Source organism: Lissotriton vulgaris, chromosome 4_1 (assembly GCF_964263255.1).
Source record: "Lissotriton vulgaris chromosome 4_1, aLisVul1.2, whole genome shotgun sequence".
Taxonomy (NCBI): Eukaryota; Metazoa; Chordata; class Amphibia; order Caudata; family Salamandridae; genus Lissotriton; species Lissotriton vulgaris.
In genome coordinates this window covers 520,753,218-520,766,597 of record NC_141691.1, presented here as the reverse complement: position 1 = coordinate 520,766,597, position 13,380 = coordinate 520,753,218, and the positions used below count along the sequence as shown (strand labels likewise).

The window sequence follows — 13,380 nt, the reverse complement described above, 5'->3', positions numbered from 1 at the left end:
CGGAACTTAATCCTCATGATGCCACCAGACTGCCTGTCACTTCCAGGCACAGGCCATCCTCTCCCCCTTGCTACTGAACCGATGAATTCCTGCACAATCAGGATCCCCGGGAAAACACAAGAGGGACACCTAGTGGCTGCTGATGGCGCACAGACAGCTGGTACACCTTCTCTCACCTATCTCGTTATTCAGCTTGCTGGAAGAATACATTGCGCTTAAGCGATTCAAGAGTGCAAAGGAGAAGAGTGCTCCAAAGTAGATGTATGCATCACAGCAGGGTTTTCCAGCAATTTACCTTCTGTTGAGCTGGTACTGCACTTCACGCCAACATAGAGCACCTGACTGGGTGGGGGACTGCGTGCGCACAAAGGTGGCTTAGGTCAATGGGGGCAAAGCAACCTGGGGCACAGGAGAACAAGCCCCATTCCTCCGCTTTCATCTATTGGGAGGGGTGCCTTTTTAAAGACCTTCTTTTAAAAAAGATACACAGACAAATTAAGCAATCTATGCTTTAGAGGGAACTTCCCTGACCGGGAATCGAACCCGGGCCGCGGCGGTGAAAGCGCCGAATCCTAGCCACTAGACCACCAGGGAGTAGATGCTCTAGTGTGCCTGCCTTGCTCACCCCCTTATTGTGACTAAGCTAACTCCAATATAAAAATTAACGGTAAGGTCCGAGTGGGAGAAAGTTAGGTGTCACACAGTGTGTTTGTTATAAGCAATTACTTTTAACCTCCTGCAAAAGCCTTTTAACTCTGCAATCACCTCTTGCTGGACAGCTGGTGCTACAGCAGCAAGCATAAAAAGGGAGTTGAAGAAAGTAAATCCTTGGGTCTCACCAGGGTGGCCGAGTGGTTAAGGCGTTGGACTTAAGATCCAATGGACGTTTGTCCGCATGGGTTCGAGCCCCATTCCTGGTATGGGTTTTCAGCAGGTTTGTAGGAACGTGCAGATGCTTTTGAAAAGCATTTTCCTCCGCCCTCCTCGGCCTCCCACTGCCCCTCCCCAACGGTCCCCATTCAAGCCTCAGGTGTGGAGTCTGCTGCTACTCTTCTACCAGCATGGATGCTTCCCAGAGCAATGAAGTGCCATCTACACAGAGCCCCTGCCTAGAGAAATACACCTCCTATGTCTTTTTCCACTATAGGGAGCAGGAGAAACTGATTGCTTCCTGGGCAACATGGGTCTGCCACTAGAATTTGCAGATTTCTCCCCTTTTTTTGATTTACACCTACAGGCTCTCCCTTCCCAGTGGAGCAGGATCTGCTGATGCAGGCCTGGCTGGCTCAAACGTGCAAAGGGTTCTCCACAGGCCTCTGGGAAAGAAATTGAGCAGAGTTTCCTGCCCCGCCTCCTCTCGCCTTCCGAACGGGCTTCCAAACGGGCAATGCCCTGACGGGTCCCCCACAACCTATCCTGCCCATGCCCACACCCCTGTATATGAGGGTGACCCATGTCCCTCACCCTTCATGCTCGAATGGAAGGCCTGTGTGTCCTGAGGGGAGCACCAGACAGGCATCTCTCAGGCCAGGCAGACACCTGCAGTACCTGTTAAGCTCCAAAGCCTGTACATTCCCAAGATGCAACAGGTCACTATGCAAATCAGGCAGCCCTTGCCACACCCTCCCCGCCTCTGGCCTCTGCCGCTTTCCGTACGTGCAGCTCAGCTTTTTCTTACCCAGAGGCAGACTTCCGTTTTAGCAAACAGGTGGGTTGCAGTGGGTCCAGGACGCCATTTGGAGACAAAGCCTGCGGCCCAGTCAAAGGAGGACTACCTGCCACAGGCCATGGGGTCAGAAGCCTACAAAAGGAAGCGCGCCTCGGAATACAGGATCTCACTTGCTCAAGAGCCTTGCCTCCCACCATGGGAAGCAGCTCTAAAGGAACCTTGCGAAAATCATATTTTGAGCGATACTGCGTCATGCTAGGCAAATTGTGAGTCAGAAAAGCAATTTCATTTTGAGAAGCCCTGACCTACGGGAAGGAAAAGCTTTCAAGGTCAGAAGAGGGACTTTTCCCTGACCGGGAATCGAACCCGGGCCGCGGCGGTGAGAGCGCCGAATCCTAACCACTAGACCACCAGGGAGCCCAGAGCCGTGCAGCAAAAGTTCATACACTGCTCTCCGAGTGACAAAGCTCATGGGGGCTGAAAACATATTTTATTCTACAGCAAATATGAATCGGAACTTAATCCTCATGATGCCACCAGACTGCCTGTCACTTCCAGGCACAGGCCATCCTCTCCCCCTTGCTACTGAACCGATGAATTCCTGCACAATCAGGATCCCCGGGAAAACCCAAGAGGGACACCTAGTGGCTGCTGATGGCGCACAGACAGCTGGTACACCTTCTCTCACCTATCTCGTTATTCAGCTTGCTGGAAGAATACATTGCGCTTAAGCCATTCAAGAGTGCAAAGGAGAAGAGTGCTCCAAAGTAGATGTATGCATCACAGCAGGGTTTTCCAGCAATTTACCTTTCTGTTGAGCTGGTACTGCACTTCACGCCAACATAGAGCACCTGACTGGGTGGGGGACTGCGTGCGCACAAAGGTGGCTTAGGTCAATGGGGGCAAAGCAACCTGGGGCACAGGAGAACAAGCCCCATTCCTCCGCTTTCATCTATTGGGAGGGGTGCCTTTTTAAAGACCTTCTTTTAAAAAAGATACACAGACAAATTAAGCAATCTATGCTTTAAAAGGATCTTCCCTGACCGGGAATCGAACCCGGGCCGCGGCGGTGAAAGCGCCGAATCCTACCCACTAGACCAGCAGGGAGTAGATGCTCTAGTTTGCCTGCCTTGCTCACCCCCTTATTGTGACTAAGCTAACTCCAATATAAAAATTAACGGTAAAGTCCGAGTGGGAGAAAGTTAGGTGTCACACAGTGTGTTTGTTATAAGCAATTACTTTTAACCTCCTGCAAAAGCCTTTTAACTCTGCAATCACCTCTTGCTGGACAGCTGGTGCTACAGCAGCAAGCATAAAAAGGGAGTTGAAGAAAGTAAATCCTTGGGTCTCACCAGGGTGGCCGAGTTGTTAAGGCGTTGGACTTAAGATCCAATGGACGTTTGTCCGCATGGGCTCGAGCCCCATTCCTGGTATGGGTTTTCAGCAGGTTTGTAGGAACGTGCAGATGCTTTTGAAAAGCATTTTCCTCCGCCCTCCTCGGCCTCCCACTGCCCCTCCCCAACGGTCCCCATTCAAGCCTCAGGTGTGGAGTCTGCTGCTACTCTTCCACCAGCATGGATGCTTCCCAGAGCAATGAAGTGCCATCTACACAGAGCCCCTGCCTAGAGAAATACACCTCCTATGTCTTTTTCCACTATAGGGAGTAGGAGAAACTGATTGCTTCCTGGGCAACATGGGTCTGCCGCTAGAATTTGCAGATTTCTCCCCTTTTTTTGATTTACGCCTACAGGCTCTCCCTTCCCAGTGGAGCAGGATCTGCTGATGCAGGCCCGGCTGGCTCAAACGTGCAAAGGGTTCTCCACAGGCCTCTGGGAAAGAAATTGAGCAGAGTTTCCTGCCCCGCCTCCTCTCGCCTTCCGAACGGGCAATGCCCTGACGGGTCCCCCACAACCTATCCTGCCCATGCCCACACCCCTGTATATGAGGGTGACCCATGTCCCTCACCCTCCATGCTCGAATGGAAGGCCTGTGTGTCCTGAGGGGAGCACCAGACAGGCATCTCTCAGGCCAGGCAGACACCTGCAGTACCTGTTAAGCTCCAAAGCCTGTACATTCCCAAGATGCAACAGGTCACTATGCAAATCAGGCAGCCCTTGCCACACCCTCCCCGCCTCTGGCCTCTGCCGCTTTCCGTACGTGCAGCTCAGCTTTTTCTTACCCAGAGGCAGACTTCCGTTTTAGCAAACAGGTGGGTTGCAGTGGGTCCAGGACGCCATTTGGAGACAAAGCCTGCGGCCCAGTCAAAGGAGGACTACCTGCCACAGGCCATGGGGTCAGAAGCCTACAAAAGGAAGCGCGCCTCGGAATACAGGATCTCACTTTCTCAAGAGCCTTGCCTCCCACCATGGGAAGCAGCTCTAAAGGAACCTTGCGAAAATCATATTTTGAGCGATACTGCGTCATGCTAGGCAAATTGTGAGTCAGAAAAGCAACTTCATTTTGAGACGCCCTGACCTACGGGAAGGAAAAGCTTTCAAGGTCAGAAGAGGGACTTTTCCCTGACCGGGAATCGAACCCGGGCCGCAGCGGTGAGAGCGCCGAATCCTAACCACTAGATCACCAGGGAGCCCAGAGCCGTGCAGCAAAAGTTCATACACTGCTCTCCGAGTGACAAAGCTCATGGGGGCTGAAAACATATTTTATTCTACAGCAAATATGAATCGGAACTTAATCCTCATGATGCCACCAGACTGCCTGTCACTTCCAGGCACAGGCCATCCTCTCCCCCTTGCTACTGAACCGATGAATTCCTGCACAATCAGGATCCCCGGGAAAACCCAAGAGGGACACCTAGTGGCTGCTGATGGCGCACAGACAGCTGGTACACCTTCTCTCACCTATCTCGTTATTCAGCTTGCTGGAAGAATACATTGCGCTTAAGCGATTCAAGAGTGCAAAGGAGAAGAGTGCTCCAAAGTAGATGTATGCATCACAGCAGGGTTTTCCAGCAATTTACCTTTCTGTTGAGCTGGTACTGCACTTCACGCCAACATAGAGCACCTGACTGGGTGGGGGACTGCGTGCGCACAAAGGTGGCTTAGGTCAATGGGGGCAAAGCAACCTGGGGCACAGGAGAACAAGCCCCATTCCTCCGCTTTCATCTATTGGGAGGGGTGCCTTTTTAAAGACCTTCTTTTAAAAAAGATACACAGACAAATTAAGCAATCTATGCTTTAGAGGGATCTTCCCTGACCGGGAATCGAACCCGGGCCGCGGCGGTGAAAGCCCCGAATCCTAGCCACTAGACCACCAGGGAGTAGATGCTCTAGTGTGCCCTACTTGCTCACCCCCTTATTATGACTAAGCTAACTCCAATATAAAAATTAACGGTAAAGTCCGAGTGGGAGAAAGTTAGGTGTCACACAGTGTGTTTGTTATAAGCAATTACTTTTAACCTCCTGCAAAAGCCTTTTAACTCTGCAATCACCTCTTGCTGGACAGCTGGTGCTACAGCAGCAAGCATAAAAAGGTAGTTGAAGAAAGTAAATCCTTGGGTCTCACCAGGGTGGCCGAGTGGTTAAGGCGTTGGACTTAAGATCCAATGGACGTTTGTCCGCATGGGTTCGAGCCCCATTCCTGGTATGGGTTTTCAGCAGGTTTGTAGGAACGTGCAGATGCTTTTGAAAAGCATTTTCCTCCGCCCTCCTCGGCCTCCCACTGCCCCTCCCCAACGGTCCCCATTCAAGCCTCAGGTGTGGAGTCTGCTGCTACTCTTCTACCAGCATGGATGCTTCCCAGAGCAATGAAGTGCCATCTACACAGAGCCCCTGCCTAGAGAAATACACCTCCTATGTCTTTTTCCACTATAGGGAGCAGGAGAAACTGATTGCTTCCTGGGCAACATGGGTCTGCCACTAGAATTTGCAGATTTCTCCCCTTTTTTTGATTTACGCCTACAGGCTCTCCCTTCCCAGTGGAGCAGGATCTGCTGATGCAGGCCCGGCTGGCCCAAACGTGCAAAGGGTTCTCCACAGGCCTCTGGGAAAGAAATTGAGCAGAGTTTCCTGCCCCGCCTCCTCTCGCCTTCCGAACGGGCTTCCAAACGGGCAATGCCCTGACGGGTCCCCCACAACCTATCCTGCCCATGCCCACACCCCTGTATATGAGGGTGACCCATGTCCCTCACCCTCCATGCTCGAATGGAAGGCCTGTGTGTCCTGAGGGGAGCACCAGACAGGCATCTCTCAGGCCAGGCAGACACCTGCAGTACCTGTTAAGCTCCAAAGCCTGTACATTCCCAAGATGCAACAGGTCACTATGCAAATCAGGCAGCCCTTGCCACACCCTCCCCGCCTCTGGCCTCTGCCGCTTTCCGTACGTGCAGCTCAGCTTTTTCTTACCCAGAGGCAGACTTCCGTTTTAGCAAACAGGTGGGTTGCAGTGGGTCCAGGACGCCATTTGGAGACAAAGCCTGCGGCCCAGTCAAAGGAGGACTACCTGCCACAGGCCATGGGGTCAGAAGCCTACAAAAGGAAGCGCGCCTCGGAATACAGAATCTCACTTGCTCAAGAGCCTTGCCTCCCACCATGGGAAGCAGCTCTAAAGGAACCTTGCGAAAATCATATTTTGAGCGATACTGCGTCATGCTAGGCAAATTGTGAGTCAGAAAAGCAACTTCATTTTGAGACGCCCTGACCTACGGGAAGGAAAAGCTTTCAAGGTCAGAAGAGGGACTTTTCCCTGACCGGGAATCGAACCCGGGCCACGGCGGTGAGAGCGCCGAATCCTAACCACTAGACCACCAGGGAGCCCAGAGCCGTGCAGCAAAAGTTCATACACTGCTCTCCGAGTGACAAAGCTCATGGGGGCTGAAAACATATTTTATTCTACAGCAAATATGAATCGGAACTTAATCCTCATGATGCCACCAGACTGCCTGTCACTTCCAGGCACAGGCCATCCTCTCCCCCTTGCTACTGAACCGATGAATTCCTGCACAATCAGGATCCCCGGGAAAACACAAGAGGGACACCTAGTGGCTGCTGATGGCGCACAGACAGCTGGTACACCTTCTCTCACCTATCTCGTTATTCAGCTTGCTGGAAGAATACATTGCGCTTAAGCGATTCAAGAGTGCAAAGGAGAAGAGTGCTCCAAAGTAGATGTATGCATCACAGCAGGGTTTTCCAGCAATTTACCTTTCTGTTGAGCTGGTACTGCACTTCACGCCAACATAGAGCACCTGACTGGGTGGGGGACTGCGTGCGCACAAAGGTGGCTTAGGTCAATGGGGGCAAAGCAACCTGGGGCACAGGAGAACAAGCCCCATTCCTCCGCTTTCATCTATTGGGAGGGGTGCCTTTTTAAAGACCTTCTTTTAAAAAAGATACACAGACAAATTAAGCAATCTATGCTTTAGAGGGATCTTCCCTGACCGGGAATCGAACCCGGGCCGCGGCGGTGAAAGCGCCGAATCCTAGCCACTAGACCACCAGGGAGTAGATGCTCTAGTGTGCCTGCCTTGCTCACCCCCTTATTGTGACTAAGCTAACTCCAATATAAAAATTAACGGTAAAGTCCGAGTGGGAGAAAGTTAGGTGTCACACAGTGTGTTTGTTATAAGCAATTACTTTTAACCTCCTGCAAAAGACTTTTAACTCTGCAATCACCTCTTGCTGGACAGCTGGTGCTACAGCAGCAAGCATAAAAAGGTAGTTGAAGAAAGTAAATCCTTGGGTCTCACCAGGGTGGCCGAGTGTTTAAGGCGTTGGACTTAAGATCCAATGGACGTTTGTCCGCATGGGTTTGAGCCCCATTCCTGGTATGGGTTTTCAGCAGGTTTGTAGGAATGTGCAGATGCTTTTGAAAAGCATTTTCCTCCGCCCTCCTCGGCCTCCCACTGCCCCTCCCCAACGGTCCCCATTCAAGCCTCAGGTGTGGAGTCTGCTGCTACTCTTCTACCAGCATGGATGCTTCCCAGAGCAATGAAGTGCCATCTACACAGAGCCCCTGCCTAGAGAAATACACCTCCTATGTCTTTTTCCACTATAGGGAGCAGGAGAAACTGATTGCTTCCTGGGCAACATGGGTCTGCCGCTAGAATTTGCAGATTTCTCCCCTTTTTTTGATTTACGCCTACAGGCTCTCCCTTCCCAGTGGAGTAGGATCTGCTGATGCAGGCCCGGCTGGCTCAAACGTGCAAAGGGTTCTCCACAGGCCTCTGGGAAAGAAATTGAGCAGAGTTTCCTGCCCCGCCTCCTCTCGCCTTCCGAACGGGCAATGCCCTGACGGGTCCCCCACAACCTATCCTGCCCATGCCCACACCCCTGTATATGAGGGTGACCCATGTCCCTCACCCTCCATGCTCGAATGGAAGGCCTGTGTGTCCTGAGGGGAGCACCAGACAGGCATCTCTCAGGCCAGGCAGACACCTGCAGTACCTGTTAAGCTCCAAAGCCTGTACATTCCCAAGATGCAACAGGTCACTATGCAAATCAGGCAGCCCTTGCCACACCCTCCTCGCCTCTGGCCTCTGCCGCTTTCCGTACGTGCAGCTCAGCTTTTTCTTACCCAGAGGCAGACTTCCGTTTTAGCAAACAGGTGGGTTGCAGTGGGTCCAGGACGCCATTTGGAGACAAAGCCTGCGGCCCAGTCAAAGGAGGACTACCTGCCACAGGCCATGGGGTCAGAAGCCTACAAAAGGAAGCGCGCCTCGGAATACAGGATCTCACTTGCTCAAGAGCCTTGCCTCCCACCATGGGAAGCAGCTCTAAAGGAACCTTGCGAAAATCATATTTTGAGCGATACTGCGTCATGCTAGGCAAATTGTGAGTCAGAAAAGCAACTTCATTTTGAGAAGCCCTGACCTACGGGAAGGAAAAGCTTTCAAGGTCAGAAGAGGGACTTTTCCCTGACCGGGAATCGAACCCGGGCCGCGGCGGTGAGAGCGCCGAATCCTAACCACTAGACCACCAGGGAGCCCAGAGCCGTGCAGCAAAAGTTCATACACTGCTCTCCGAGTGACAAAGCTCATGGGGGCTGAAAACATATTTTATTCTACAGCAAATATGAATCGGAACTTAATCCTCATGATGCCACCAGACTGCCTGTCACTTCCAGGCACAGGCCATCCTCTCCCCCTTGCTACTGAACCGATGAATTCCTGCACAATCAGGATCCCCGGGAAAACACAAGAGGGACACCTAGTGGCTGCTGATGGCGCACAGACAGCTGGTACACCTTCTCTCACCTATCTCGTTATTCAGCTTGCTGGAAGAATACATTGCGCTTAAGCGATTCAAGAGTGCAAAGGAGAAGAGTGCTCCAAAGTAGATGTATGCATCACAGCAGGGTTTTCCAGCAATTTACCTTTCTGTTGAGCTGGTACTGCACTTCACGCCAACATAGAGCACCTGACTGGGTGGGGGACTGCGTGCGCACAAAGGTGGCTTAGGTCAATGGGGGCAAAGCAACCTGGGGCACAGGAGAACAAGCCCCATTCCTCCGCTTTCATCTATTGGGAGGGGTGCCTTTTTAAAGACCTTCTTTTAAAAAAAGATACACAGACAAATTAAGCAATCTATGCTTTAGAGGGATCTTCCCTGACCGGGAATCGAACCCGGGCCGCGGCGGTGAAAGCGCCGAATCCTAGCCACTAGACCACCAGGGAGTAGATGCTCTAGTGTGCCTGCCTTGCTCACCCCCTTATTGTGACTAAGCTAACTCCAATATAAAAATTAACGGTAAAGTCCGAGTGGGAGAAAGTTAGGTGTCACACAGTGTGTTTGTTATAAGCAATTACTTTTAACCTCCTGCAAAAGACTTTTAACTCTGCAATCACCTCTTGCTGGACAGCTGGTGCTACAGCAGCAAGCATAAAAAGGTAGTTGAAGAAAGTAAATCCTTGGGTCTCACCAGGGTGGCCGAGTGTTTAAGGCGTTGGACTTAAGATCCAATGGATGTTTGTCCGCATGGGTTTGAGCCCCATTCCTGGTATGGGTTTTCAGCAGGTTTGTAGGAATGTGCAGATGCTTTTGAAAAGCATTTTCCTCCGCCCTCCTCGGCCTCCCACTGCCCCTCCCCAACGGTCCCCATTCAAGCCTCAGGTGTGGAGTCTGCTGCTACTCTTCTACCAGCATGGATGCTTCCCAGAGCAATGAAGTGCCATCTACACAGAGCCCCTGCCTAGAGAAATACACCTCCTATGTCTTTTTCCACTATAGGGAGCAGGAGAAACTGATTGCTTCCTGGGCAACATGGGTCTGCCGCTAGAATTTGCAGATTTCTCCCCTTTTTTTGATTTACGCCTACAGGCTCTCCCTTCCCAGTGGAGCAGGATCTGCTGATGCAGGCCCGGCTGGCTCAAACGTGCAAAGGGTTCTCCACAGGCCTCTGGGAAAGAAATTGAGCAGAGTTTCCTGCCCCGCCTCCTCTCGCCTTCCGAACGGGCAATGCCCTGACGGGTCCCCCACAACCTATCCTGCCCATGCCCACACCCCTGTATATGAGGGTGACCCATGTCCCTCACCCTCCATGCTCGAATGGAAGGCCTGTGTGTCCTGAGGGGAGCACCAGACAGGCATCTCTCAGGCCAGGCAGACACCTGCAGTACCTGTTAAGCTCCAAAGCCTGTACATTCCCAAGATGCAACAGGTCACTATGCAAATCAGGCAGCCCTTGCCACACCCTCCTCGCCTCTGGCCTCTGCCGCTTTCCGTACGTGCAGCTCAGCTTTTTCTTACCCAGAGGCAGACTTCCGTTTTAGCAAACAGGTGGGTTGCAGTGGGTCCAGGACGCCATTTGGAGACAAAGCCTGCGGCCCAGTCAAAGGAGGACTACCTGCCACAGGCCATGGGGTCAGAAGCCTACAAAAGGAAGCGCGCCTCGGAATACAGGATCTCACTTGCTCAAGAGCCTTGCCTCCCACCATGGGAAGCAGCTCTAAAGGAACCTTGCGAAAATCATATTTTGAGCGATACTGCGTCATGCTAGGCAAATTGTGAGTCAGAAAAGCAACTTCATTTTGAGAAGCCCTGACCTACGGGAAGGAAAAGCTTTCAAGGTCAGAAGAGGGACTTTTCCCTGACCGGGAATCGAACCCGGGCCGCGGCGGTGAGAGCGCCGAATCCTAACCACTAGACCACCAGGGAGCCCAGAGCTGTGCAGCAAAAGTTCATACACTGCTCTCCGAGTGACAAAGCTCATGGGGGCTGAAAACATATTTTATTCTACAGCAAATATGAATCGGAACTTAATCCTCATGATGCCACCAGACTGCCTGTCACTTCCAGGCACAGGCCATCCTCTCCCCCTTGCTACTGAACCGATGAATTCCTGCACAATCAGGATCCCCGGGAAAACCCAAGAGGGACACCTAGTGGCTGCTGATGGCGCACAGACAGCTGGTACACCTTCTCTCACCTATCTCGTTATTCAGCTTGCTGGAAGAATACATTGCGCTTAAGCCATTCAAGAGTGCAAAGGAGAAGAGTGCTCCAAAGTAGATGTATGCATCACAGCAGGGTTTTCCAGCAATTTACCTTTCTGTTGAGCTGGTACTGCACTTCACGCCAACATAGAGCACCTGACTGGGTGGGGGACTGCGTGCGCACAAAGGTGGCTTAGGTCAATGGGGGCAAAGCAACCTGGGGCACAGGAGAACAAGCCCCATTCCTCCGCTTTCATCTATTGGGAGGGGTGCCTTTTTAAAGACCTTCTTTTAAAAAAGATACACAGACAAATTAAGCAATCTATGCTTTAGAGGGATCTTCCCTGACCGGGAATCGAACCCGGGCCGCGGCGGTGAAAGCGCCAAATCCTAGCCACTAGACCACCAGGGAGTAGATGCTCTAGTGTGCCTGCCTTGCTCACCCCCTTATTGTGACTAAGCTAACTCCAATATAAAAATTAACGGTAAAGTCCGAGTGGGAGAAAGTTAGGTGTCACACAGTGTGTTTGTTATAAGCAATTACTTTTAACCTCCTGCAAAAGCCTTTTAACTCTGCAATCACCTCTTGCTGGACAGCTGGTGCTACAGCAGCAAGCATAAAAAGGGAGTTGAAGAAAGTAAATCCTTGGGTCTCACCAGGGTGGCCGAGTGGTTAAGGCGTTGGACTTAAGATCCAATGGACGTTTGTCCGCATGGGCTCGAGCCCCATTCCTGGTATGGGTTTTCAGCAGGTTTGTAGGAACGTGCAGATGCTTTTGAAAAGCATTTTCCTCCGCCCTCCTCGGCCTCCCACTGCCCCTCCCCAACGGTCCCCATTCAAGCCTCAGGTGTGGAGTCTGCTGCTACTCTTCCACCAGCATGGATGCTTCCCAGAGCAATGAAGTGCCATCTACACAGAGCCCCTGCCTAGAGAAATACACCTTCTATGTCTTTTTCCACTATAGGGAGTAGGAGAAACTGATTGCTTCCTGGGCAACATGGGTCTGCCGCTAGAATTTGCAGATTTCTCCCCTTTTTTTGATTTACGCCTACAGGCTCTCCCTTCCCAGTGGAGCAGGATCTGCTGATGCAGGCCCGGCTGGCTCAAACGTGCAAAGGGTTCTCCACAGGCCTCTGGGAAAGAAATTGAGCAGAGTTTCCTGCCCCGCCTCCTCTCGCCTTCCGAACGGGCAATGCCCTGACGGGTCCCCCACAACCTATCCTGCCCATGCCCACACCCCTGTATATGAGGGTGACCCATGTCCCTCACCCTCCATGCTCAAATGGAAGGCCTGTGTGTCCTGAGGGGAGCACCAGACAGGCATCTCTCAGGCCAGGCAGACACCTGCAGTACCTGTTAAGCTCCAAAGCCTGTACATTCCCAAGATGCAACAGGTCACTATGCAAATCAGGCAGCCCTTGCCACACCCTCCCCGCCTCTGGCCTCTGCCGCTTTCCGTACGTGCAGCTCAGCTTTTTCTTACCCAGAGGCAGACTTCCGTTTTAGCAAACAGGTGGGTTGCAGTGGGTCCAGGACGCCATTTGGAGACAAAGCCTGCGGCCCAGTCAAAGGAGGACTACCTGCCACAGGCCATGGGGTCAGAAGCCTACAAAAGGAAGCGCGCCTCGGAATACAGGATCTCACTTGCTCAAGAGCCTTGCCTCCCACCATGGGAAGCAGCTCTAAAGGAACCTTGCGAAAATCATATTTTGAGCGATACTGCGTCATGCTAGGCAAATTGTGAGTCAGAAAAGCAACTTCATTTTGAGACGCCCTGACCTACGGGAAGGAAAAGCTTTCAAGGTCAGAAGAGGGACTTTTCCCTGACCGGGAATCGAACCCGGGCCGCGGCGGTGAGAGCGCCGAATCCTAACCACTAGACCACCAGGGAGCCCAGAGCCGTGCAGCAAAAGTTCATACACTGCTCTCCGAGTGACAAAGCTCATGGGGGCTGAAAACATATTTTATTCTACAGCAAATATGAATCGGAACTTAATCCTCATGATGCCACCAGACTGCCTGTCACTTCCAGGCACAGGCCATCCTCTCCCCCTTGCTACTGAACCGATGAATTCCTGCACAATCAGGATCCCCGGGAAAACCCAAGAGGGACACCTAGTGGCTGCTGATGGCGCACAGACAGCTGGTACACCTTCTCTCACCTATCTCGTTATTCAGCTTGCTGGAAGAATACATTGCGCTTAAGCGATTCAAGAGTGCAAAGGAGAAGAGTGCTCCAAAGTAGATGTATGCATCACAGCAGGGTTTTCCAGCAATTTACCTTTCTGTTGAGCTGGTACTGCACTTCACGCCAACATAGAG

The 13,380-nt window shown here is 52.0% G+C and overlaps 18 non-coding genes across 18 annotated transcripts; 6 read left to right on the top strand and 12 right to left on the bottom strand.

Annotated features, from left to right (window-relative positions):
* Positions 1–522: 522 nt before the first annotated feature.
* TRNAE-UUC (transfer RNA glutamic acid (anticodon UUC)) lies at positions 523–594 on the bottom strand. The gene has a single exon. It is a non-coding gene; the product is annotated as a tRNA-Glu (tRNA).
* A 243-nt stretch (positions 595–837) lies between these two features.
* Positions 838–920, top strand: TRNAL-UAA (transfer RNA leucine (anticodon UAA)). Its single transcript has one exon. It is a non-coding gene; the product is annotated as a tRNA-Leu (tRNA).
* A 1,094-nt stretch (positions 921–2,014) lies between these two features.
* TRNAE-CUC (transfer RNA glutamic acid (anticodon CUC)) lies at positions 2,015–2,086 on the bottom strand. Its single transcript has one exon. It is a non-coding gene; the product is annotated as a tRNA-Glu (tRNA).
* Positions 2,087–2,704: 618 nt separating this feature from the next.
* Positions 2,705–2,776, bottom strand: TRNAE-UUC (transfer RNA glutamic acid (anticodon UUC)). Its single transcript has one exon. It is a non-coding gene; the product is annotated as a tRNA-Glu (tRNA).
* A 243-nt stretch (positions 2,777–3,019) lies between these two features.
* On the top strand, positions 3,020–3,102 carry TRNAL-UAA (transfer RNA leucine (anticodon UAA)). The gene has a single exon. It is a non-coding gene; the product is annotated as a tRNA-Leu (tRNA).
* Positions 3,103–4,184: 1,082 nt separating this feature from the next.
* On the bottom strand, positions 4,185–4,256 carry TRNAE-CUC (transfer RNA glutamic acid (anticodon CUC)). The gene has a single exon. It is a non-coding gene; the product is annotated as a tRNA-Glu (tRNA).
* Positions 4,257–4,874: 618 nt separating this feature from the next.
* TRNAE-UUC (transfer RNA glutamic acid (anticodon UUC)) lies at positions 4,875–4,946 on the bottom strand. The gene has a single exon. It is a non-coding gene; the product is annotated as a tRNA-Glu (tRNA).
* Positions 4,947–5,189: 243 nt separating this feature from the next.
* Positions 5,190–5,272, top strand: TRNAL-UAA (transfer RNA leucine (anticodon UAA)). The gene has a single exon. It is a non-coding gene; the product is annotated as a tRNA-Leu (tRNA).
* Positions 5,273–6,366: 1,094 nt separating this feature from the next.
* Positions 6,367–6,438, bottom strand: TRNAE-CUC (transfer RNA glutamic acid (anticodon CUC)). The gene has a single exon. It is a non-coding gene; the product is annotated as a tRNA-Glu (tRNA).
* Positions 6,439–7,056: 618 nt separating this feature from the next.
* On the bottom strand, positions 7,057–7,128 carry TRNAE-UUC (transfer RNA glutamic acid (anticodon UUC)). The gene has a single exon. It is a non-coding gene; the product is annotated as a tRNA-Glu (tRNA).
* A 243-nt stretch (positions 7,129–7,371) lies between these two features.
* On the top strand, positions 7,372–7,454 carry TRNAL-UAA (transfer RNA leucine (anticodon UAA)). The gene has a single exon. It is a non-coding gene; the product is annotated as a tRNA-Leu (tRNA).
* Positions 7,455–8,536: 1,082 nt separating this feature from the next.
* Positions 8,537–8,608, bottom strand: TRNAE-CUC (transfer RNA glutamic acid (anticodon CUC)). Its single transcript has one exon. It is a non-coding gene; the product is annotated as a tRNA-Glu (tRNA).
* A 619-nt stretch (positions 8,609–9,227) lies between these two features.
* Positions 9,228–9,299, bottom strand: TRNAE-UUC (transfer RNA glutamic acid (anticodon UUC)). Its single transcript has one exon. It is a non-coding gene; the product is annotated as a tRNA-Glu (tRNA).
* Positions 9,300–9,542: 243 nt separating this feature from the next.
* TRNAL-UAA (transfer RNA leucine (anticodon UAA)) lies at positions 9,543–9,625 on the top strand. Its single transcript has one exon. It is a non-coding gene; the product is annotated as a tRNA-Leu (tRNA).
* Positions 9,626–10,707: 1,082 nt separating this feature from the next.
* Positions 10,708–10,779, bottom strand: TRNAE-CUC (transfer RNA glutamic acid (anticodon CUC)). The gene has a single exon. It is a non-coding gene; the product is annotated as a tRNA-Glu (tRNA).
* A 618-nt stretch (positions 10,780–11,397) lies between these two features.
* On the bottom strand, positions 11,398–11,469 carry TRNAE-UUC (transfer RNA glutamic acid (anticodon UUC)). Its single transcript has one exon. It is a non-coding gene; the product is annotated as a tRNA-Glu (tRNA).
* A 243-nt stretch (positions 11,470–11,712) lies between these two features.
* On the top strand, positions 11,713–11,795 carry TRNAL-UAA (transfer RNA leucine (anticodon UAA)). Its single transcript has one exon. It is a non-coding gene; the product is annotated as a tRNA-Leu (tRNA).
* A 1,082-nt stretch (positions 11,796–12,877) lies between these two features.
* TRNAE-CUC (transfer RNA glutamic acid (anticodon CUC)) lies at positions 12,878–12,949 on the bottom strand. The gene has a single exon. It is a non-coding gene; the product is annotated as a tRNA-Glu (tRNA).
* Positions 12,950–13,380: the final 431 nt, after the last annotated feature.